A 25,272-nucleotide genomic window follows, 5' to 3' on the forward strand; every position below is an offset into this window, starting at 1 on the left:
AGAGACTCATTTTAGACCTAAAGATACCTGCAGTTTGAAAGTAAGGGGATGGAGAACCATCTATTATGCTAATGGATGTCAAAAGAAAGCTGGAGTATCCATACTTATATCAGATAAACTAGATTTTAAACCAAAAACTAACAAGAGATGAAGAAGGGCATTATATCATAATTAAGGGGTCTATCCATCAAGAAGATTTAACAATTGTAGATATTTATGCACCCAACTTAGGAGCACCCAAATATATGTCAGTTAATAATAAGCATAAAGAAACTCATTGATAATAATGCAATAATAGCAGGGGACTTTAACACCCCACTTACAGCAATGAACAGATGATCTAAGTAGAAGATCAACAAGGAAACAATGGCTTTGCATGACACACTGGAGCAGATGGACTCAACAGGTATACTCAGAACAATTCATCCTAAAGCAGCAGAATACACATTCTTTTCAAGGGCATATGGAACATTCTCCAGAATAGATCACACACTGGGTAACAAAGCAGCCCTCAACAAGTTCAAAAAGATCGAGATCATACCATGCATATTTTCAGACCACAACATTATAAAACTTGAAGTCAACCACAAGACAAAATTTGGAAAGACCTCAAATACATGGAGATTAAAGAACATCCTACTAGAAAATGAATGGGTTAACCAGGAATTTAAAGAAGAAATAAACAAAATAAATACATGAGGCAAGTGAAAATGAAAACACTACAGTCCAAAACCTTTGCGATGCAGCAAAGGCAGTCCTAAGAAGGAAATATATTGCAATACAGGCCTACCTCAAGAAGCAAGAAAAGTCTCAAATACACAACCTAGCCTTACACCTAAAGGAGCTAGAAAAGGAACAGCAAATAAAGTCAATAGCCAGCAGAAGAAGGTAGATAATAAAGATTAGAGCATATAAATGATATAGAAACAAACAATCAAACAGTAGAACAGATTAATAAAACTAAGAGCTGGTTCTTTGAAAGAATTAATAAAATTGATAAACCCCCAGCCAGGCTTGTCAAAAAGAAAAAGGACCCAAATAGATAAAATCACAAGTGAAAGATGAGAGATTACAACCAACACCACAGAAATACAAACAATTGTAAGAGAATCCTATGAAAAATTATATGCCAACAAACTGGGCAATCTGGAAAAAATAGACAAATTCCTAGAAACTTACAAACTACCAAAACTGAAACAGGAAGAAATAGAAAATTTGAGCAAACTTATAACCAGCAAAGAAATTGAATCAGTAACCAAAAATCTCCCATCAAACAAAAGTCCAGGGCCAGAGGGCTTCCCAAGGGAATCCTACCAGACATGTAAAGAAGAGTTAATACCTATTCTCCTTAAACTGTTCCAAAAAATAGAAATGGAAGGAAAACTTCCAAACTCATTCTACAAAGCCAGCATTATTTTGATTCCAAACCCAGCCAAAGACCCCACTAAAAAGAGGAATTACAGGCCAATATCCCTGATTAACATGGATGCAAAAATTCTCAATAAAATACTAGCAAATTGAATTCAACATTACATTAAAGGAATTATTCATTATGATCAAGTGGGATTTATTCCTGGGCTGCAGGAGTGGTTCAATATCCACAAATTAATCAATGTGATACGCCACATTAATAAAAGAAAGGATAAGACCATATGATTCTGTCAATACATGCAGAAAAAGCATTTGATAAAATACAGCATCCATTTTTTTTAAGATTTTATTTATTTATTTCACAGAGAGAGAGAGAGCACAAGTAGGTAGAGAGGCAGGCAGAGGGAGAGGAAGAAGCAGGCTCCCTGCTGAGCAGAGAGCCCAACGCAGGGCTTGATCCCAGGACCCTGGGATCATGACCTGAGCTAAAGGCAGACGCTTAACCAACTGAGCCACCCAGGTGCCCCTACAGTATCCATTCTTAATAAAAACCCTCAACAAAGTAGGGATAGAGAGAAGAAAACTCAACATCATAAAAGTCATATATGAAAGACCCACAGCTAATATACTCAATGGGGAAAAACTGAGAGCCTTTCCCCTATGGTCACGAACAAGACAAGGATGTCCACTCTCACCATTAGTATTTAACATAGTACTGGAAGTCTTAGCCTCAGCAATCAGACAACAAAAGGAAATATAAGGCATCCAAATTTGCAAGGAAGAAGTCAAACTTTCACTATTTGAGATGACATGATACTCTATGTAGAGAACGGAAAGACTCCACCAAAAAATTGCTAAAACTAATACATGAATTCAGCAAAGTTGCTGGATATAAAATCAATGTGCAGAAATCTGTTGCATTTCTATATACCAGTAATGAAACAGCAGAAAAAAGAAATCAAGGAATTGATCACATTTGCAATTTCAACAAAAACAGTAAGATACCTAGCAATAAACTTAACTAAAAGATCTGTACTCTGAAAAATATAGAACATTTATGAAAGAAACTGAAGAGGACATAAAGAAATGGAAAAACATTCCACATTCATGGATTGGAAGAAAAAATATTGTTAAAATATCTGTACTACCCAAAGCAATCTACACATTTAATGCAATCCCTATCAAAACACCAACACCATTTTTCACAAAGCTAGAACAAATAATCCTAAAATTTGTATGGAACCATAAAAGACCCCGAATAGCCAAAGCAGTCCTGAAAAAAGAAAAACAAAACTGGAGGCATTATGATTCCAGATTTCAAGCTATATTACAAAGCTGTAGTCATCAAGACAGTATGGTCCTGACACAAAAACAGAAACATAGATCAACGGAACAGAAGAGCAACCCAGAAATGGAACCACTATATGGTCAACTAATCTTTGACAAAGCAAGAAAGAATATCTAATGGAAAAAAATAGTCTTTTCAAGAAATGGTGTTGGGAAAACTGGACAGCAACATGCAGAATGAAACTGGACCACTTTCTTACACCAAACACAAAAATAAATTCAAAATAGATGAAAGACCTAAATGTGAGATAGAAATCCATCAAAATCCTAGAGGAGAACACAGGCAGCAAACTCTTTGACCTCAGCCATAGTAACTTCTTACTAGACATGTCGCTGTAGGCAAAGGCAACAAAAGCAAAAATGAACTATTGGGACTTCATCAAGATAAAAAGCTTCTGCATAGTGAAGGAAACAATCAACAAAACTAAAAGGCAGCCTATGGAATTTAGGAAGATATTTGCAAATGATGTATCTGATAAAGAGTTAGTATCCAAAATCTATAAATAAATATTTATCAAACTCAATACCCCTAAAAACAAATAATCCAGTTAAGAATTGGGCAGAAAAAGACACAAATAGATACTTTTCCAAAGAAGACATCCAGATGGCTAGCAGACACATGAAAAGATGCTCAATATCACTCATCATCAGGTAAATACAAATCAAAACCATGAGATACCACCTCACACCTATCAGAATGGCTAAAATTAACAACAGAAGAAACAACAAGTGTTGGCAAGGATATGGAGAAAGAGGAACCCTCCTACACTGTTGGTGGGAATGCAAACTGGTACAGCCACTCTGGAAAACAGTATGGGGTGTTCTCAAAAAGTTTAAAACAGAACTACCCTATGACCCAGCAATTGCACTACTAGGTATTTACCCAAAGGATACAAAAATACAGATTCAAAGGGGCACATGCACCTGATGTTTATAGCAGTGTTATCAACAATAGCCAAACTATGGAAGAGCCCAAATATCCATTGAATGATGAATGGATAAAGAAGATGTGGTATATATATACAATAGAATATAACTCAACCATCAAAAGAATTCAATTTTGCCATTTGCAACAATGTGGATAGAGCTAGAGTGTATTACGCTAAGTGAAATAAGTCAGTCAGAGAAAGACAAATAACATATGATCTAACTCATATTTGGAATTTAAGAAAGAAAGCAGATGGAATATAACAATGCGGAAAATAAAAGAAAGGTGAGAGGGAAACAGACCATAAGAGACTCTTAAAGATAGAGAACAAACTGAGGCTTGATGGAGGGAGGTGGGTGGAGGATGGGCTAGATGATTGGAGAGAATTAAGGAGGGTAATTGTGATGATCACTGGGTGTTGTATGTAAGTGATCAATCACTGAATTCTACTCCTGAAACAAATATTGCACTGTATGTTGATGATTTTTTTTTTTAAAAAAGAGGTATCAATTCTTATTTTAAAAATTCTAATGCCTGTGTCCTACTCACAGAAGTTCTCCTTGACTAAGACTGAAATATGTTAAAAGCCTATTTGCCCTCAGGTGATTCTATTTTGCAGCAAGGACTGAGAAGCACTGCTCTAGGCAGAGGGATTGTTCAAGTGCTGATTACTGGTTTATGATTAGAGTAAGTGGACCCCATCAGAAGATACAAGTGAGGGAAACTCTAAAAGGTGAAGGTTAAAAAAAAAAAAAAAGTAAAGCAGGAGCTAATAGGTAAGAATGACAGTAGAAGAGCCAATAACAAGATGAGTTATTTGTTCCTTGGGTGGCAACTGTATTTGAATTGAGACATAAAAAAGTTGGTATACAGGTAGATAGGAGCATTTGGAATACAATATAAATAAATAAAAAATTAAACACACAAAGCATGTTTCCTACACATATTATTCATGTACACTTTGAATATGACATGTATAATTAAAAATGTCAAATTAAATTTAAATTTAATATGCTGACCAGCAAATCTAGACAGGCATTGTGTATGCCACAGAAAATTTGTTAAAATGACAATTTCTTTCAGGTCTCTATTAAGAATTTATTAAGTGTATTCAGAAGCAATGTTTTCCAAGGTTGCCTAATCACAAGTATTATCTAACATGCTTATTAACTAATAGATTTCTGGGCCTAATAAATATTTCTTAGGCCTAAATAAATATTTTTCAGGAGGAACAACTTGGATATGTATATTTTTAAACTAGTATTTTGAATTTTTGTAAGGACCACAGTAATCAGGAAATGCCAGTCAGAAATATCGCCTAGTTTCTTCATTAATGTACCACATGATTAATATAACACATGATGTCACCATCAGAGAACAAAAGTTAAGCTTAAATTCAATTCAAGAAAATCAACAATATGGTTTCCTCAGAAGTGCGTAAGTAATAAACATAAAAACAAGATAGCACATAAGCAGTTATAATGAAAAGCAACTGTCTTCTACCTCAACCCATGGCACCGCACCACTCTCCTCAGTCTTGGTCTCCAGTTTGATTCTGATAATTTGACTCTAAAATTAATAAATCACAAGCCATGTTATATTGGGATTACATCAATACCTTCACTGAACAGACAAATAATATGCAAGGGAGTCATTTCATTTGCTTCATTTTGCTCTCCAACTAGTGATTATTTTTTTCATTTTATGAGGGCCACACTGTACTTTCCTTAATTAGGAAACAATTCTTTCATGTCTGTATTTGTTCACCATGAACTCTCTTCCATTGTTTCATTTCTTTGTAAATAATTAGCACTTTTATGTAGAAAAAGTAGTGAAAGTGAAAGTATGAGTTAAGTATACCACATTTGCTATTAAAATGTGTCATTTTACTCCCATTTCAAGAGAAAGTAAGAGTGATTCCCAATGTTAAATGCCAGAGTACATTATACATAGAAAGTAAGCCACTCCAAACCCCATAAAGTCCTTATTCAGTGAATACCACCAATTCTAGGACTGCATCTCCCATATTAAATGTTAAATTCACTTTCTTCTCAATCTTAGTATTATTCTTTCTTGACAGCATCCCCAGCCCTGCTTAATTCATTTCTTCATTAAGGGTGTATATTAGTTAAAACTTTTAAGTCTTGCAGGCGAGTAGCTGCATATAACAATATGCACAAAGGGGAGAGAACTTCCCTTCTATCAGCAGTTGCCAAAAATTCATAGATTATTGATCAATGTTTATGTACCAGGCATACATCTGAGCTCACTTAAGTTCACTTCCATCCTAGGAGGTGGCTACTATATTTAAGCGTCCCATTTTGCTAAGGAAATGAAGTTAAAAGAAGGTCAAATAACTTGTATGATATTACATGGATGGTGAATGCTGGAGACAAGACTCAAATCCCATGGGTTTAGCTCCAGAGCCTGCAATTCCAACCTCTCCAAGATGATAGTCAATGAATGAATGGATGAATGAATGAGTGAATGAGGATTAGGCTATTTTTAGTAATTCACAATATCGTTTGGTGTACATATATGTGTACCAAATATGTGTACATTTTATACCACCTTGAAGATTTCACCTCTTTCCTAATATTTCAGTGAGAAATTTCTTCAGGGTCTTGGGAGATGGAGTCAACAGATGTTGATGGCAGTTAAGAAAAGAATGCCTTGGGGCGCCTGGGTGGCTCAGTTGGTAAGCATCTGCCTTCGGCTCAGGTCATGATCCCAGGGTCCTGGGATCGAGCCCCGCGTTGGGCTCCCTGCTCGGCGGGAAGCCTGCTTCTCCCTCTCCCACTCCCCCTGCTTGTGTTCCCTCTCTCGCTGTGTCTCTCTCTGTCAAATAAATAAATAAAATCTTAAAAAAAAAAAAAAGAGAGAAGAATGCCTCAAAAAATAAGCTAAGCAAGCATTCAAGAACTGTATGTGACTGTTAGGTTTATTAGAAGAAAGTAAAAAAAAATCATTAGTGGGGTATAGTGATAAGCAATATGTAATATACATTTATTATGATGTTTTTAAGGGAGATGAATTTATTAATCCATACTGCTACCACCTCTGCTTGTTCATATATTAATAAGGACTTTGAGATATTGTTAATTATTGCTGAATCTGATGCCATGTATACATAGCTGTTGAACCAGTGATTAATTACAAAAGTAATTTCCCCAAAATATTAGCCTTATAAAATATGTACGTTTATAATATCTTTTATTGGTCAAATTTATACCTCCAATGCTTAACAGTCATTCAAGTTTTTATAAATATTTGACAAAGTACTTTTTCCCCTTCCTCGGGGTCGGGGGGTGCAGCATCCATTCAACAGTCACACAGGTGACGTCAAGATGTTGAACAGTTAAGAAAAGAAAGTGATTCCAACGGAAGACATTTGACTTAACTAGCATAAAGGTCACCATATCTTCCTGTCACTTTCTACATTTGAAAAGGTCTTTTGAAAATACAGCTTTTCACAATAAAACAGTATATTTTTTTCAACATAGCTAGATACTTCTGTGTAACCTGTCACATATTTTCATAGGTCAGATTTTTACTGCGGCAATTACGCCAAAGTGTTTGATTTGTGTGTGTGTGTGTGTGAGTGTGTGCAGAGACGTGTTCGTTTTTAGTTTAAAAATTACAGTGATAGATTAATCACCAATAGGAAATAACTTGAGGTTTCCAATTGTGTTCAGATTTTATTGTATTTTATATCTACCAGTAAATTAAGACATTTAAAAATAGAAATCATTCATATGAAATAATTTATAAATTAAAAAATATGTCATGAAATAAGACTGGATTCTTTATTAGACTACTCCGAAACTGAATTTGATTTTCTTTTGCAAAGAACAAAATCAAAAATCTAAGTGGTAAACAATTTCACACTTTTTTAATGATGAACTTATCTGATAAGTTGCAATTAACCCATATCCTTTCTTAATTCCAATATCCTGACATACTTTAAAAGCTTTAGAGTTCTGCAAAATTAGCATTATTTTATGAGAGTAGCAATACTGAAAGAAAGAAAAAAAAAACCCAAGTTTTCACTTGTTTATTTATTTATTTATTTTTCTCTAAGTTTACATCCTAAGTCAGTTAGTGTCTTAGGTTAGGTTCCCCGAAAAAAAAAAAAAGTTGTCAGGCACAGATTGCTTGCAGGGGGTTTACTGTAGGAGTGCTTTAATGCAGTGAGAGAAGTAGAACTGTGACAGAGTTCAACAGAGGACTCATCAGAGGTTCTGGCCTACAATGAAAGACTCTAACATAGGCAGTAAGGAAGGGAGATAGGAAATAGAAACTGGTTTTCAAACTAGCTAATGCAGCCAAGTCCTTTTCTGCCTGCCTCCGTATACTGAACTAGCTCACCAGGTGAAGCAAACTCAGCCTTTTTCCTCCTTCAATACCACGTTGCCTTAGATGTGAGCTGAGGGAGCGGTGTCAGCGTGATAGAGTGAACAACGGGGAGGTCTGGGCAATAAGATCATGCAGCTAATGCTGGGCATGCCCAATCCTAGAGGTACTTCTGTTTTTATCCTGAATTGTGGGTGCCACCCTCCTTTTATCTTGGTTGGTCTGACAGAACTCAGTTCATGATGGGCAGCTGTAGCCTCACGGCCACTTAGTATTCCCTGGTCAGATAGGTTATTTCTAGCACACCAGGAGCTGTTTCTTTGAATGATGTGGGGCTCTCTCCTGCAGATGGCATGGACTTGCCATTAAACACTCTGTTGTTTTTTTTTTTAAATGATGATAGTTTTTTTTTTTTTTAAACACTCTGTGTTTATATTGTCATTCTCTTATTCTTTTATGGGTTTTTCCACAAATTCCACATGATGCCTTTCTCACCATAGATTTCTGCTAGGTCATATGGCCCAGGTGGCAGGGCTGCTTACTCTATAACCTAGATCTGCTACAGACACCTTTCTTGTTCTGGTCCCCAATCAAATTTGTTAGCTTTTAAAGTAACCTAGTAAATAGACCGGTGTGCTATTATCAGGTATTGTGTCTCCATCTTAGCGGGTGGGAAGTACAAAGTGAAACAATTTCCCTTTATTGGGGAATGTTCCAGCTATTCCAAACCATGGGAAGTCTAAAAAAATTACTAAGGTTGCAGACCCCTGAACCTTTGTAGGATTCATCTCCCATTCTCTGATGTGCATGTGTCTTACCAAGGCCCCCAACTTTAACTTTCTTTTGCTCATCTGTGCAATTAATATGATGGCAAAGATACAATGAACAATGTGATATCATGTCCAGACAACTCTGGACCCTTTGGAGTATATTATGACAGAAATTAAGAATTAACCCAATCTGAGTAAAGATGTAAATTGTAAACATATACTACTGCTCGTTCCATGAATGTAAACACACTTCTCATATGGATGAAAATAATATAATCACCAAATCAATGTGACCATTTACCTGAGGTTGTGTTGATTTGCTATAGTAGAATTACCATATCCAGCCTAGCAGTTGCAAATGAATCTACTTGATTTAATTTTTAGTAGATTCCTCTCAACCACAAGAAGCCATCTAACTTTTGTAGAGGAAAGACTTGTGAATTAAATGGGCCTTGTATGGGGACCGCCACTGTCCTTTATATCTTTAAGGTTAGCACTAATCCCTATCATGTTCAACCTACTCATAGATTGTGATACCACTTTTAATTTACTACCTTTGCCAGGAGGGTGCAGTTTCAGAGACTAGCATTTTGTCTTTGCAATAGGCCAAGGAACTAATGGTGTGGTTCTGCCAGCCATATACTCTCAAGTATGTCCATCCAGACATTTTGACAAAGTTTGGATACAGGGTTCAAGTTGAAATTGATTCCTAGAATCTAAAGCTTCACCATGGCCTCAGATTTAGGGCTCATGGAGACCAGACAAAATAAATGGGGTTCCAGCCCAAGTTCCCCTCACTACTCAGCTCTACTCAGATCTTAGTCTACTCAGCTTATGCCCCATATGGTGAATATTTCCATGGTTCCCAGATATATATAAGATAAGATTTCTTATATATATAGATACATATAAGATAAGATTTCTTATATATATAGATATATATAGATAAGATTCTCTCTTATTTTTCAAGACTTCATCCAAATTAGCTTATTTGGCTAAAGCTTCATATTGAAAATGCTTGATCATTTTTTTTTCTAAGAAAGGACCAAAAAGAAACATCAGTTCCTTACATAATTCATACATTTAAAATATCTATATAAAAATCCCTCTTGGGGCACCTAGGTGGCTCAGTCGGTTAAGCGTCAGCCCCACGTCGGGCTCCCTGCTCAGCGGGGAGTCTGCTTCTCCCTCTCCCACTCCCCCTGCTTGTGTTTCCTCTCTCCATGTGTCTCCCTCTGTCAAATAAATAAATAAAATCTTTAAAAAAATTTAAAAAATAAAAATTCCTCTTTATTAAGTAACTTGATATAGAAATAATCATGCAATGTTATTTCAATTATTAAATGATTGCACCTGATTCTAACATTTTTGAAAAACTATGTTAAAGTGTCTTAGTTTAAATAACAACACAAAATTGCTAAAGATGAAAGAGAAGATACTTGGGAATGTATTGGATACTGTGGGAAAATAAGTCATAAATTTCCTTAAACTTTGTTTGAGATTCACAGCTCACTTATGCCATCTAGTGGTACTAAAAGAAGCTTCCCTTAAAAATTCACGATTAATACACTATTTCTCAGTGCTCTACACTTCTGAGTTTATTTTTGTGACTCTTGTTATGTGTCATTCTGTGGGAAAAGTTCCGTTAAATTGAAGTTCCATAGTTTTCTTTCCCTAAAGCAATTATGAAGTACTGTTTTCTGGTTAAAGCATAAGAAAGTTAAAATTACGTTGGATTTTGTCAAATGCTTTTTCAATATCTATTGTTACAATCATATGATTTTCCTTTTTTAGCTTGTTGATGTGATGGATTACATTAACTGGTTTTTGAATGTTGAACCTACCTTCCAGACCTGGGATAAATCCTACCTGGTTGTGGTGTAATTTTGTTTTACACATTGCAAGTCTATTGGCAGTAAGTTCCTTCAATTTTTGCTTGTCTGAGGAGTCTTTATGTCTCCTTCACTTTTGAAGGATAATTTTGTAGGACACAGAATACTAGTTTGATGTGTTTTTTTTTTCCCTTTCAACACTATAAATATTTCCCTCCTCTCTCTTATTTGCATGTTTCCTCGGGAGAAATCAGATATAATTTATATCTTTGTTCCTCTATAAGTAGGGTGTTTTTGCCCTCTAACTTCTTTCAGGAATTTTTTCTTTGATTTCTGTAATTTGCAAATGATATGCTTAGGTGTGGTTTTGCTTGTTTGTTTGACTTAGCACGTATCCTGCCTGGGGTTCTTTGAGTTTCCTTATGTGTGGTTTGGTGTCTAACATTAACTTGGGAAAACTCTCAGTTCTTATTGTTTCAAACATTTATTCTTTTCCTTTCTCTCTCTTTTTCCATTTGTGTATTCCCATTACACATATGTCACACCATTGCAGTTGTCCCATAGTCATGAGTTATTTTGTTTTGCTTGGTTTTTTTTTTTTTTTTGGTCTTCATTCTGTTCACTTTTCCATTTTGGAGTTTACTATTGATATATCCTCAGGCTCGAAGGTCTTTCTTTAGTGGTTCCCAGTGTATTAATAAGCCCACCAAAGGCACTCCTCTTTTCTGCTACAGTGTCTGTGATCTCTAACATATTTCAGGGGGCAGTTCTTTCTTAGGATTTCCATCTCTGTGCTTATATTGCCCGTTTATTCTTGCTTGCTATCTACTTTATCCATTAGAGCCCTTAGCATATTAATTATAGTTGCTTTAAATTACTGGTCTGATAATCCCCACCAACATCCCTGCCATGTCTGGTTTGATACTTGCTGTTTCTTTAAATTGTGCTTTTGCCTTTTAGCATGATTTGTAATTTTTTCTTAAGAGCTTGATATGATGTATCTGGTAAAATGAACTGCTGTAAATAGGCTTTTAATAATGTGGTGGTAATGTGACAGGGAGGGGAAGTGTTTTGTAGTTCTGCAATTAGGGCTCATCTTTTGGTAACCCTACATCTCTTGTCTATGAACTTAACAGGTACTTCTCAGGTTTGTTTTTTGTCTTTCTTTTTTTTTTTTTCCTGCCCTTTTAGGTGGAACCGAATGGCAGCGGTGAGCTGGAAGTGGGTATTTCCTTTCTCACGTGTGAAGGCTAGACTGGAGCTCAGTATCTTCTTTTCTGCAGGTCAGTTAGGCTCTAATAATACCACAGCAGATTAGGTTCTGGTGAGCTCATGTCTTCTGAGGGCAGGCCTTGTTAAGAAAAGAGTGCTCTGGTGTACTTCAGAATGGTTCCTTCTTTCTCCTGCTGGAAGCATAGGGATTTTTCTCTGAAAATTATTGTGAGAACCTGGTCAAGCTCCTGCAGGTAAATCTCACAAAAATGTGGGGTCTCCCCTATGACTGGGTTCCCTGGAATGTATAACTCTCGTCTATGCGAAGCCTCCAGCAATTTGTCAATCACAGCTGAGAGTTTCCTACCCTGGCATTGGTGGTCATGGAAGTTTCTACTCATGAGTCTCCTCAGGTAAGCCGTGACACCCTATATTCACCTTTCTGCTTCTTTAATCTTAGGGCAGCAGTTTGTCCTGTGTCCTCACATCTCTTATGGATTCAAGAAGAGTTGTTCATTTCTCTATTCAGCTTTTTACTTGTTAGGACAGATTGGTGATGTCCAAACTGTTTACATGTGGGACTAGAAACCAGGAATCCATTTAGAAGCTTTTTACAAACACTTATTAATGCTCTTTATATATGGTCAGTATCCAATGTAGAAAATTTTGTTAAAATATACAATTATAGTGAATTTTTATTTATTAAATATCCTTGAAAATGTGATATGGACTGTGATATGGTTTTGAAGAAAAATATATTCTCTGTATTGGTTATAAACAGTACATGTACCTGTCACTGCATTAAATTTTACACTTATGTACAAATTACCCTTTGTAGTTAATGTTCTTCCAGTTCTCCTTCCTCTTACCACTTTAGTATATGCTGCCTCAACTTTCAACTGATGCCACCTACATGTTTCCTGAGCTATTCTCTGTTACCATACAGCAGGCAAGATTTAATCTCCCTCAAGACCAGCCCTCAACCTATGACTGAAGGAAATATATCTGGTATAAATATTCAGCTCCCTCAAGCCTGACAATGATAACTCCGAGGTTCACATTTTACCCTACTCCAGTTCCCGAGCAGGATAAGCTCCATTACTGTGGTAACTTGCATCCTAAAAGGATCTGTACAGGTTGCCTTCCCTTTCCTGTCTCACACCCCAGTATTTCTGGGCATTATCTCTAAAATATACTAGCTACCTTTGAATCATTGTTTCACTGTCTTTTTCTGGTGTCCCTTCCATAAAGACACATCCTTGTTCAGATGTTATAAAAGACATTCTGTGTTTTAGTTTCAGCAAATGGAAAATTTATAAAGAATTTATGATTTTCTTAAAATTTCAAAGAAAACCTCTGATGTGCTCTAGATATTATATAAAACCTAAGAAGAATAACTTTTAAATCAATGCTGGTGATCTTGCTAAGTGTTTTATAGCCCTTATCTTATTTAATTCTTCAACAATGTTTTGAAGGAGGTGATCTTTATTACTGTGATTTTATTTAATAAGAGAAAAAATAAAGCCTTGAGAAGCCAAATTCACAGAACTTTGGTTTGAAACTCAGAAAAGCTGTATCCCGTCAACTCCAAGCTATCACTTTGCTGTGGTTCAATATGTGAAATCAACCCATTCAAACGACTCATTCCCAATGAAAAAAAAAAGAAGTCTCTAAATCTCTTGGAATTGTTCAACTTGAGAGCCTTCTTCTGTTTCACAGTACTCGCTCCTCCTCAGAATTTTACTTCCAGTTCTCCTGAGTCTTTCCGAGGATGCAGCATCCCATCTGGACCAAATTTTCTAACTACACCAGGATTCTCTTTCTTATCTACATATTGTTCTTAGATATGATTAAGATCAACTTAATCTGTTCTTAGATATGAAACAGATCAACTGTTTTTTTTAGTAAGCTTTCTGTGCCAACATTCTATTATAGTCATAGATCTTTTGAAGTCAGAGAGTTCCTAATTTTCTGCTAAAGTCCTTGCCTTCTGGGGCTCCTAGGTGGCTCAGTTGGTTAAGCATCTGACTCTTGACTTCGGCTCAGGTCATGATCTAAGGGTTCTGGGATCAAGCCCTGCATCTGGCTCCCTGCTCAGCGGGGAGTCTGCTTGTCTCCCTCGCCCACTGTCCCTCCCTCTGCCTGTGCTGTTTCTCTCTCTAAAATAAATAAATCAATCTTTAAAAAAAAAGCCCTTGCCTTCTGTACATATAACTGAATTTTTTTATATAATCAGGTGCCTTACATTCACTTTAAAGCCAGCATTCAACATAAAAGCTCATGTTCTTTTTTCCCCCCACAAACTTTCTTTATAAATAGGGTTTGAAGAGCAAGCAGAATTTCAATGAGGGGTATGTGTGTACTTGGATGCGTGCTGGTGCAGTCTCCCCCATCATACAGAGCTCTTCTAGTATCTCAATATTCCACTAGAGGGTGCTGTTTTAAGCAAAACTTTCATCCTGTCTTGTCTTTTCACAGAAATTTCTCTCTTTATGAAATAAAATATGAAGGTCTCATAAAGGCAGATTTTAAATACAGCAAAACCATTTTAAATAATTCAAAAAGGAGCATTATATTAAATTATGCTTCAAGATTTTTTTTTTTTTAAGATTTTATTTATTTATTTGACAGAGAGAGACACAGAGAGAGAGGGAACACAAGCAGGGGGAGTGGGAGAGAGAGAAGCAGGCCTCCCACCGAGCAGGGAGCCCGATGCGGGGCTCAATCCCAGGACCTGGAATCATGACCTGAGCTGAAGGCAGATGCTTAACGACTGAGCCACCCAGGCGCCCCTTCAAGATTGTTTCTAATAAAATATTACAAAATTGTGATGATTTTTTTTATGATGGATTCTTGAATTAGAATAAATCTTAAGAATAAGGCAAGATGAGAAGGCAATAAGAAATTGCCTTGTTTAAAGACAGTACCAAAGTTTCATCCACTTATCCTCTAAAAAAAAACCCTAGAGTTCAGTAAAAATAGAGGTTGCCACTTTGATCATTGCATTTGTCAGTTTTAAGAGAATTATATGCTTGGAAATACTAAAAACTTACTCCTTCAACTTATTTTAGTATCTCAAAGTCCCCAAATTAACCAATAATTTGAATTAAGAAATGAAAAGCCTCTATTAATTAGCATGCCTCTTGGAAATTTAGGGGGTTTTGGAGAGGTTTTTGACTGGCATTTACCCCCTCTCGTGTGGATATCAGCTAGAGTGGGGAGTTGAGTTCACCATACCCTTTGGTTCATGAAAATGATAGTCATTGGTCTGTACTAGGCATTTTTCATATTTTAGATCATTTCATTTCTCCCCATCACACATGTTTTCTCTTATTCTTCTTCTGACAATAGTGGCCAACTGTGATGTGTGAAATATATATATTGAAAAATATACAATAATGTTTTGTGTATGTATTTTAATTTCCATAAATGAAATTATGGTACAAATTTCATTCTGTTGCTATTTTAAACCCAAAATTATTCTCTTAAGAACCATGCATATTGTGTTCTCTCTATAGGTAAATAGATAAACAGACACATGCATATATGCACATTGAGGTTTCTGATATTGTGCCTATATAATATTCTCTCTTATGCATTTGCCAAGTTCTATGTCTTCGCCTAGTGATAAACAGTTATGTTGCCTACAATTAACACATACAGGACTGAAAAAAAAATGTCTTTCTACATATCCTTTCATGCATCTGTGCAAGGGTTTCTCTGAGTGCAATATTTTTCAGGAGAGATATTATAGGATCTTAACATATAGACAACTTTAATTTCACTTAATTCCAGATTGCACTCTAGGATAACTTCCCTAGTTTATATTTCCCTTTCACATCCTCATAAACACTGGCTTATCCAAAATTGAATTCTCTGTCTGTATAATGGGTATTAAATAATTTCTGTCTCTCTCTCTTTTTTTTTTTACTTTCATTTCTCTTATTACTAATTAAGTTGAATATCTCTAAAGCATATAAATTGATCATACTTATTGGCAATTCTTATTTCCTCTTCCATGAAATATCTATATATCCATATATCTTTTAACAGTCCTTTGAACATCTGCAAAATTTATCTTAGAAGAAAATCTTGTTTTTAAGTAGCCAGACCCACTAAATCCTCATTTCGCAGTTTATGGTTTCTGACATGTTTAAGAAACACTTCCTATTTTATTCATTTTACTTTATAGTGCAGATCTCTCATTTAGATTTTGAACAATCTGGGAATTATTTTTTCAAAGGTAAGAGGTAAGGAAACAACTTCATATTTCATCATATTGTAAACTAGTTTCACAAAGTTATATTTCCTACTGTATTTGGTATTTTATGCTGCACAGATTCTATACTAAGTTCACATTTTGAAGTTCAGCATCCTAAGAATTGTGCTTCTTGGGACTTAGGTTCTTAGTGTTATTCTGTCCCTGGAGGCCCCAGCTCCCTCCTCTTTTCTCCCCTAACCAACACATGGTAGATTATAAACTCTGAGGGACTCTTCTCCAGAGCTTCTGTATCCTTCATAGGACATGATCTTTGGGCCACTGTCTATAATCATCCATAATACCAGAGGAGAGAAAACTCATGCCTTTAAAACAATCCTCACAAATCATGTTACTCTGCAGTTCTCCATCAATGTGATTAACTTTACTCTCCAAAAAGTTGATTTAACTTCCAAGGAGGATGAATACCATGGTAGAACAAAGAAGTAATTGTTTAGCTGTGATTCTCAAATTAGACTAACAGTAGATTGAATAAAATATTTTTCTTTTTTTCTTTTTTAAGATTTTATTTATTTATTTGACAGAGAGAGAGCTGGAGAGAGAAAGAGACCGAGAAGAAGCACAAACAGGGGTAATGGCAGGCAGGGGAGAAGCAGGCTCCCCGCTGAGCAAGGAGCCCGACATGGGGCTCGATCCCAGGACCTTGGGATCATGACCTGAGCCGAAGGCAGCCACTTAACCGACTGAGCCAACCAGGCGCCCCTAAAATATTTTTTCTTTTTAAATATTTTATTCATTTATTTGAGAGAGGGAGAGGGTGTGAGCCAGGGTAAGAGCAGAGGGAGAGGGAGAACAGACTCAACCCTTAGTGCAGAACCTGATGCTGGGCTCGATCCCAAGACCCTGAGATCATGACCTGAGCAGAAACCAAGAGTTGGATGCTTCACCTATTGAACCACCCAGGTGCCCCTACTTTTTAAAGATAAAAGTATTTTACTTGTTAAAACTTGGGTTTATATATCAAGAGTTAAGCCTATTGTGAAGTCTTGAAAGAAGAGATACAGAATGTGATAGAAAAGAAGTCTTGCCACATGGAGACCCAGCTAAGGGACCTGCTGGTATTTATTGTTATTGCCAATAATTATAGCAAGAACGAGCCAAAAAGCAATCAATCCCAGGGAGATATCCCATTGCCAATCTTCCTTACATACAAATACTACCTGAAGGGGCTCAAGTCATTCCAGTTTAGGGTTTGTTGTTAAACTTTACTTGAATCATATTACATTGGTTTAAGCCACATGGGCAGGACCACTCAGTAGCTCCTGTGTCACTTGTCATACATGGTGTTATCCAAGACTACTTGGACTTAAAAGAGTAGCTGCTACCACTTTATGTATAACCACAATGACTCCAGGGCAAGGGTGGCCATATAATTTCTATTTGCTTAGCAAGGCTTGCTGGGCCCTTTCCTTATTAGTCATGGTGTCTGATTTGACCTACCCTAAAACGAGGACAACAGTCAGTCTGGGAGACTCAAAACCACCAAGTTTCAGGTGCTAAGTTGCAGCAGGACAAAACTCCCCACCCATTGTTCAACCCTTTTTAAAAGGAATTTACTTGTTTCAGGCAGGTGTCACTCTTGTACAAGGAAATTACCTCTCCTTGTTAGCAACTGCCATCTAAATAATTATTAACCCTGTAATTTTTCCATTTCATCCTGGATTCTATTTCGTTTTTGCTAGAGCATACACAAGAAGAGAGAGGGGTCACCCCTCCACATGGGGGAGCACTTGAATGGAAGAATTCACTCTAGACTTCGTGAGCATTGACAGAATAAGCAATTCTGCTTATACATGCAACACTGGAAACTACAAGGACAGCACATTGAATAATCTCAAAGGCTTCACCCAGGAATTTGCTTTAATTTTCCTTTTTCATTGCAGTTTGCCCAAACCCTGTCTGTTAAATCCAGGTCCACTTTTCCTCCTGGAGAACATAGACCAAGGGGTTAACACACAGGTGTTGGAGGCTATAGCCACAGCCACTAGGAGATCATGCTATTCATCTACTGCAACATGGGAAGTGCACAGATGGGAGGTTAGGCTGTGGGGAACTAAGGTGTGAGAGATTAGCTGGGAAAATTTTTCTCCTGTGTCCTTAGCTCCAGGGTCAGCATTTCCTCCTTACACGTGTATCTCCAGCCTCTAGTAAACACTTGACACCAGGGACCCTTTTCTGCAGACCCTCTCCTCCTCCACTGCTATGGGTCCTCCTTTGGCCACCCTTGTTCTTAGTATCCACTCTGCAACACAGCCACATAGAATGTGACTTGGATCCATGTATTCAACAGAGCTATAAAAATTTGCATCCTTCTCCTCCCCTAAGTTCACCAGCATATTCAGCCTTTTTCCTAAAGCAGATGAGATGAGGATAAATGGGAGAGAGAGAAACGGGTAAGTACAAATGGATGGGGAGAGCAGCACCACTGCAGTAAGCTAGATTTTGCATTTATTTTCAGTTTCCAGGAGATTTTGGTCTCTTGATCTCTCAGGTTCAAGAATATTTTAATGTTTTCTGGACACTTAAAGTTCTATATCTTCATTGCTGGCAGCATTTATTTCAGCTATAGGGTCCCTTATTGATTCCTTGTCACGATAGCATCCCTCCTCCTGTCTGACAAAAAGTGAGCCACTTAGGCAACTTGTTTTAATCCCACCTCTTGCTGCTCAGACTCATTCACAGTAGGACAGTGAGGTCCTTATTCTTCCATCTCACCCACATCTTTGGCAAAAGCATATATTAACTACTCCTAAGAAGTCTTCTCATAGTCCCGACATCAGCCCACCCAGACCCTCCTTCTTCCCCTTCCAGAAAGCTATGTCTGTGTCTCCATTTCATCGTTGTCAAAACCATCAAAGTCTAGGGTTTTATCCTTCATAAAAGCTAGCAAGTTAGTTTGTTACAGTTTTATGGATGCTGGCAGAAGATACAGCATTCCAGGGAAGAAGATAAAAGAGGGTTAGGCATAATAAACAAGTAGCACAAGAATCTTATTTGCATAGATTCTCCTTACTCACCCCCAAATCCCACTGGAGTTGTGTGGAGGGGCCCAGATAGACACTGTGTATTCAGTGGGTTTTCATTGTAGCTGAGAAACACTGAGCTCAAGGAATTTACTGCTCTTAGGGTCAGCAGTAGGCAAGCCAGATCTTTGTCTGGGGGCATAGGTTATCTCTTCATTCAAGGTTGCTGGCTGCAAATGCAACACTGAGAAAGGCATGGGCCAAGAGGGGTCAAAGCCTTATATTCTTGGCATACCTGGCAAGGAGCTCAGGGCCAATGGTATATTGACTCTTACAACAGATAGAAGAAAATAAATGAAACATCATGGTTATTGGTAAGTGAATGCTGAGTACATTTTAACCTTAAAAGCAACGGACGATACTGCAGATGAAAATACTAATATTTTGAGTAAACATTTAATGTCCTTATGTGTCCAAACCACTGGACCAATTTATTTGAATATAAATACAAAATATATGAGATAAAAATTTTAGTAAATTTAATTTATTTGGAGCTAAAATTGATATGATAAATCTCAATGTCACAATAGATAAGTGGGTAAAGGATATAAATGGGTAGTTTAAAGAAAAGGAACTGTAATAGCTAGAGATATTTGAAAATATTTCAATGTTAATTTCAAGCATACAAACGGTAACAATGTTTATTTATCAAATTTTATTATTATTATTATTATTATTATTATGTGTTTTTAAGAAAAATGCCCAGTATTGGGAAGGGGTTTTTGGTCAATGTTTGTCAAAAGCCTTAAAATGTTCACATTTTTTAGTGCAGGAATTTATTTCAGATAATCTTTTCTAATGCTTTATTACAGAGCTAGTATTAAATACACTGTGTGTTTTTGGTACACTCTGAAATTCTGTTTGGAAAGTAGTAAATAGTAAAGAAATAAATGGTCCCTAAAGAAATGTGGAAATATGATAAAGATTTATTGTCAAAAATGTTAAGTGTTGGGGCGCCTGGGTGGCTCAGTCATTGGGTGTCTGCCTTCGGCTCAGGTCGTGATCCCAGGGTCCTGGGATTTAGCCCCGCATCGGGCTCCCTGCTCAACGGGAGGCCTGCTTCTCCCTCTCCCACTCCCCCGCTGTGTTCCCTCTCTCACTGTCTCTCTCTGTCAAATAAATAAATAAAATCTTTAAAAAAAAATGTTAAGTGTTCTCACCAAAGTTAAAAAAATAAATAAAGAGAGTGAGAGGAAACTTTAGGAGGTGATAGATTTGCTTATGGCATACACTATAGGGACGGTTTAATGGGTATACACTTATCTACAAACTCATCAAACTGTATATACTAAATATATACAGCATTTTGTATGTCAATCATACATCAATAATGTGTTTTTTAATTCATTTAGAAGTTATATATATATATAAAGAAAAATATTGAAAAGAATTTAAATGATTATCAGTAGGAAATACATTTTTTAAAATAAGGGTTTATATAGAAATAGAATATTTTGTCACCAAGAAAATGCTTTTTGTAAACAATCTACATTTTAAGTAGGAAAAAGCAGAGTAAGAACCTGCATAAACAACGTGATTGCCAGTTCTTAAGGAAAATAGGCTAGATAAATGCAGTGCAGAAATTATGATGAGAGGTTAAGTTACTGCCTCTGGGCAGTAGTTTATACAGCTTTTTTGTTACTTTGTGCTTTCTAATATTCCAATATCATGATGTGAGTGATACCATATTTAATTACTTGACACCATGACATATCTTTACATATTTTAACAAAAATTATTTAAATATTAATTTAAAAATTATATAAATTCTTATTTAAAATGTAGCACCCAAATGTTAAAATTAACTAGATTGTACACATAATTCTATTTTAATAGGCATAAAAAATAAAAAATAGTTGAAGTATGCTTTCAAGGATGTGACAACTGCATTTAATGTCATATCCTAGAAATTATCCTGGCTGTTCCAGACATTAGGTAGTAACAAAGAAAGTCTGAATCAAGTATGGATTTTCATTAATAATAATGTATTAATATCAGTTCATTAGTTGTGATATATGTACCATACTATTTAAGATATTAAAAATGGGGAAAATTGAGCATAGGATATTTGGAAACTCCTGGTATTATCTTTGCAACTTTTCTGTATATCTAAAACTATTAAAAATTCTAAAAATCACTTAAAAATATTTCTGAGGTATGTCTCAAATTGCATAAAAATTTTAAATGAGTTCTTTAATTTTGAAAAAAGTAATGTATGTATGTGGTATTAAATTACAAGAGTACACGAGATGTTTTTATTTACAAATTACTTTGTCATCTATGTAAATGCAAGACTGATTTTCTACTGATTTATGTACACCTACCTAACTTACACAAAGGCTCTGAGAATCATTAACCATTTCTAAAAAAAATAATACATGAATCCTCGTTTCACTCACCCAAGAACTTTCTGAACAATGAAAAGCAGTTTGATTAAAAATGAAAGCCTAGGTATGATCAGATTCATCTAAATTGCAGATGTGGTGCCATAAATCACCTCTACTACTAAGCCCTTCTCAGAAGATGAGAAAAAAATTAATCAGGAGGTTGTTAATCTGGGATAATATACTGCAACACTGGTGCTGTAAATATGCTAAAAGCATAACTTGGCAAGCAGCCCTTCAGCTGATCTCTGAGTTTGAAGACCCTGAACAACCATATCCACTTATTTAGTACTTAGACACTGCCTGTGACCACTCATTTTTTAAGGATACCATCGGCAAGTATGGACAGATGAGAAAAACAGAAAAAGAGGATACCTAATTACACTGAGTACATAGCAGAGACAATGATCTACCTTAAACTAGATCCTGTAGAAGCATCATTTGATGACTACGGAGTTCATGCATATAGAAGTTGTTAATGTTAGCCCCATAGGAGATAAGGTAGCAAACCCCATGGGAGACTGAACGTGAAAACCGAGGTGCCCTCGCAAGTACAGGGAGCATGTATAAGGAAAGGTTATAACTTCCTCCAGAGATAGTGATCAGTTATAAGCCCTGTGAAGATTTAACTCCTGAGGGCCACTCTACCACTAAAATTAGACTTGTTGTTTAAGAACTCTCCTGAGAATTCATTCATGGGAGACTGCCAAGCAATCAAGATTTAGGAGCTTAAACTTCAGCTTGTTCAGAAGCCATGGGGACTCCATTAAAATTTGATTTCTATCTAATATTGCTGTAATATATGGAGAGCCTCATTTGATTTTGTCCTTTATCTTAAATTACTACTTTATTATTGTTATTGTTATTTTCACTGCAGTATAATAAAATAATAAAAAAACATAGTACACATAATCCCCAGAATGTGGCATTTCTACCCCATTCTGTAGTAGCTTAGAACTACTGTTATAGAAACATGCATCCATCCACAATATTTGAAACATAATTTGTATTTCTCTGCCTTTTAAAAAAAATTGGTTGAATGTTCCATTCTATGTTGTAGTATATTTTGCTGCTTTTAAAGAGAATAAGGTATACAATTTTCAAGAATTTTTTACAGCATTACTTTTGTTGCATTCAATTTCTAATGATTTTTAATGATTTTCTTTTCCAACTTTTTTTTTTTACTTTTTTTTCTTCATATAACATTGATGAAGGAATCACTCAATATGAAGGATCAAGGAATATGACAGAAAGCTGGAATAAACATGAATTTGCCCCCCACTTCTTCCCCCATAAAATCAAAGCCTGTGTTTCTGCATTTCTGTCCATTCTGGCTATTTATCTGTGATAATTTAATGGACCACTGACAAAACATAAATTATAATCTATATTTTATTACATAAAATATTATTCACTACATACATTATAAACATTGAAAATGAAACATTCCACATTCCACAAGGGAATAACAAAGCACTATGGAGTTTTTGAGGGGAGATCACCACATCCTCAGTAAATGATCCATGGTTTCAGGAGGGTAATTTGAGTCAGTTGTATAGGCTTGAATAATATTTTGGCATTTTGTTTTTGCTTTTGTTTTTATTTCGATCTCTGAAACAATGCTTCTTTATGGCCACAGAGAGAATGGGCCTCCCAGACCCCCAACTGGGAGAGCATAATTGCCCAAGGGCCCAGTGTCTGCACTCTGAAATCTGTTTCTGGGTATGTACATGCCCAGGGCACACTTCCCATGGGCTGCTCCCAGCCAAACATAGGAGGCAGCAGGGATCCTAAGAGAGACCCACTACTGGTAAACAAGGGACTCCTTGGACAAGCAACTTGGCTCATGGGCTCAACCAGTTCTTGTTTAAATTTCCCTTGAATGCATAATATTTCACTTTATGAATCCATGAGAGACTTTTTCCTTCAATTTATGATTTTAGCCAGTCAATATTTACAGATATGAAATCGTATTTTGTTTTGGTTCTGGCATTATATTTCATGTAATGCTTTTAATTTTTACTGTTTTTCCACCTCAATCTCTTATTGTATAACCTCTGTGTATATATTTTAATAATTGAATGGTCTACATATTCATTTTAGTAATTACATTAATAGCTGTGTAGTACAATGCACTTAAATTTCTATTGATTAACTCTCTACTATGAACAGTGATGAAATTAATACATTTTACATTCCCTCCTCCTCTCCTTCATCTGTACCTTCCAATTTTAGTTAATTGTATTGATTTTTTTGTAGTTACCTTTATAACCTCTATTATTGTTTATTTGATGTTTAACCCTTGCAATAAAATGTAAGAGAAATAGTCATACCAATTCTATCCTCTCTTCTGCTTTTTTCTTATTTATATCAATTATACATAATCAGGGCTTGTAATATTTATAGTCTGTTCTATATCAGAACCCTCAGTTATATTAGGTTAATTACTATAATTAAAAGATGTCAGTTCTCAACTTACTTCTGTTCATGAAGGAGTAGCCAAGATTGGTTTTACACACCCAGCTTAAAAAAAAAAAAAGAGAGAGACAAAATATATGATTCAATTGTTGTCTGACACATTGGACAACAGGCAGGACAGGTCAGTGATGCCAGAGGAAAGGGAAAAAAGGTCAGCCCCGTAATGTCACAGCTCTCTGTCTGGAATTTCACACACAGCACAGGGAGGCAGAACCCAGTGATCTTCCTGAGTTAAAGGGATGAGACAGAATTGGGAATTTGGGGAGGTCAAAGTGTCTAGAATTCACAGGGCAGAGAACCAGATAGGAAAGAGCAGCAAGGAAAAGGCAGAGCTAAACACTCCTCTCTGAGATTAATTCAATATAAAGGATCATGCTCAGTTGAAGAGTCCTTCAAGCTCATTAAACTATTGCATAATTTTGTTAGAATGTAATATAATGATATGTTTGTAAATGCCAGAGCATTTTAATCAGATTTAAAATGTAATTTCCTTCCTCTTCTTTATATAGTGTTTTATTGAAGGACTCTAATAGGACAGCTGCAACCATGGGAAGAGATTTTCATTCCCAGGAGAATATAAAGATACAAATAAGCCAGCAGTGTGGTCCTGACAGGTAAGGGTAGAAAGAGGAAATAGAGTTTGAGCATATGATGGCCAGATGGGGCTGCATTGTGTTAACAAGTCATTTCATCAGTATTAACAGCCTTCTGTTTTAGAGCTGAAGACTGTTTGAGGTTGGATCATATAAGAAGTTTGTTGAAGGCTATAAAGCTAATGAAAAACTGCTTATATATCATGAGTTCACTAGCTTCACAGTTGGACACCCTCATTTTCACAGAAGAATGGACTTCAACCGAAAAAACTTTCAGGTAGAAGAAGGCCATGGAGACTTTTTTCTAAGCATGTGTAAGATCATTTTTAAAAAATGAACGCTTCGGGGGCACCTGGGTGGCTCAGTCAGTTAAGCATACCACTCTTGATTTTGGTTCAGACCATGATCTCTGTGTAAAACCATCATCAGGTGTGTAAAACCAATCTTGGCTACTCTCATGAACAGAAGTAAGTTGAGAACTGACATCTTTTAATTATAGTAATTAGCCTAATATAACTGAGGGTTCTGATATAGAACAGACTATAAATATTACAAGCCCTGATTATGTATAAATGATATAAATAAGAAAAAAAAAACAGAAGAGAGGATAGAATTGGTATGACTATTTCTCTTACATTTTATCGCAAGGCTTAAACATCAAACAGGGTCGTGAGATGGAGCCCTGCATCAGGCTCTGTGCTT

The sequence above is a fragment of the Mirounga angustirostris genome, unplaced genomic scaffold, assembly GCF_029215605.1.
Source record: "Mirounga angustirostris isolate CCGP_5_RB_7025 unplaced genomic scaffold, mMirAng1.0.hap1 SCAF_12, whole genome shotgun sequence".
NCBI classification, from domain to species: Eukaryota; Metazoa; Chordata; class Mammalia; order Carnivora; family Phocidae; genus Mirounga; species Mirounga angustirostris.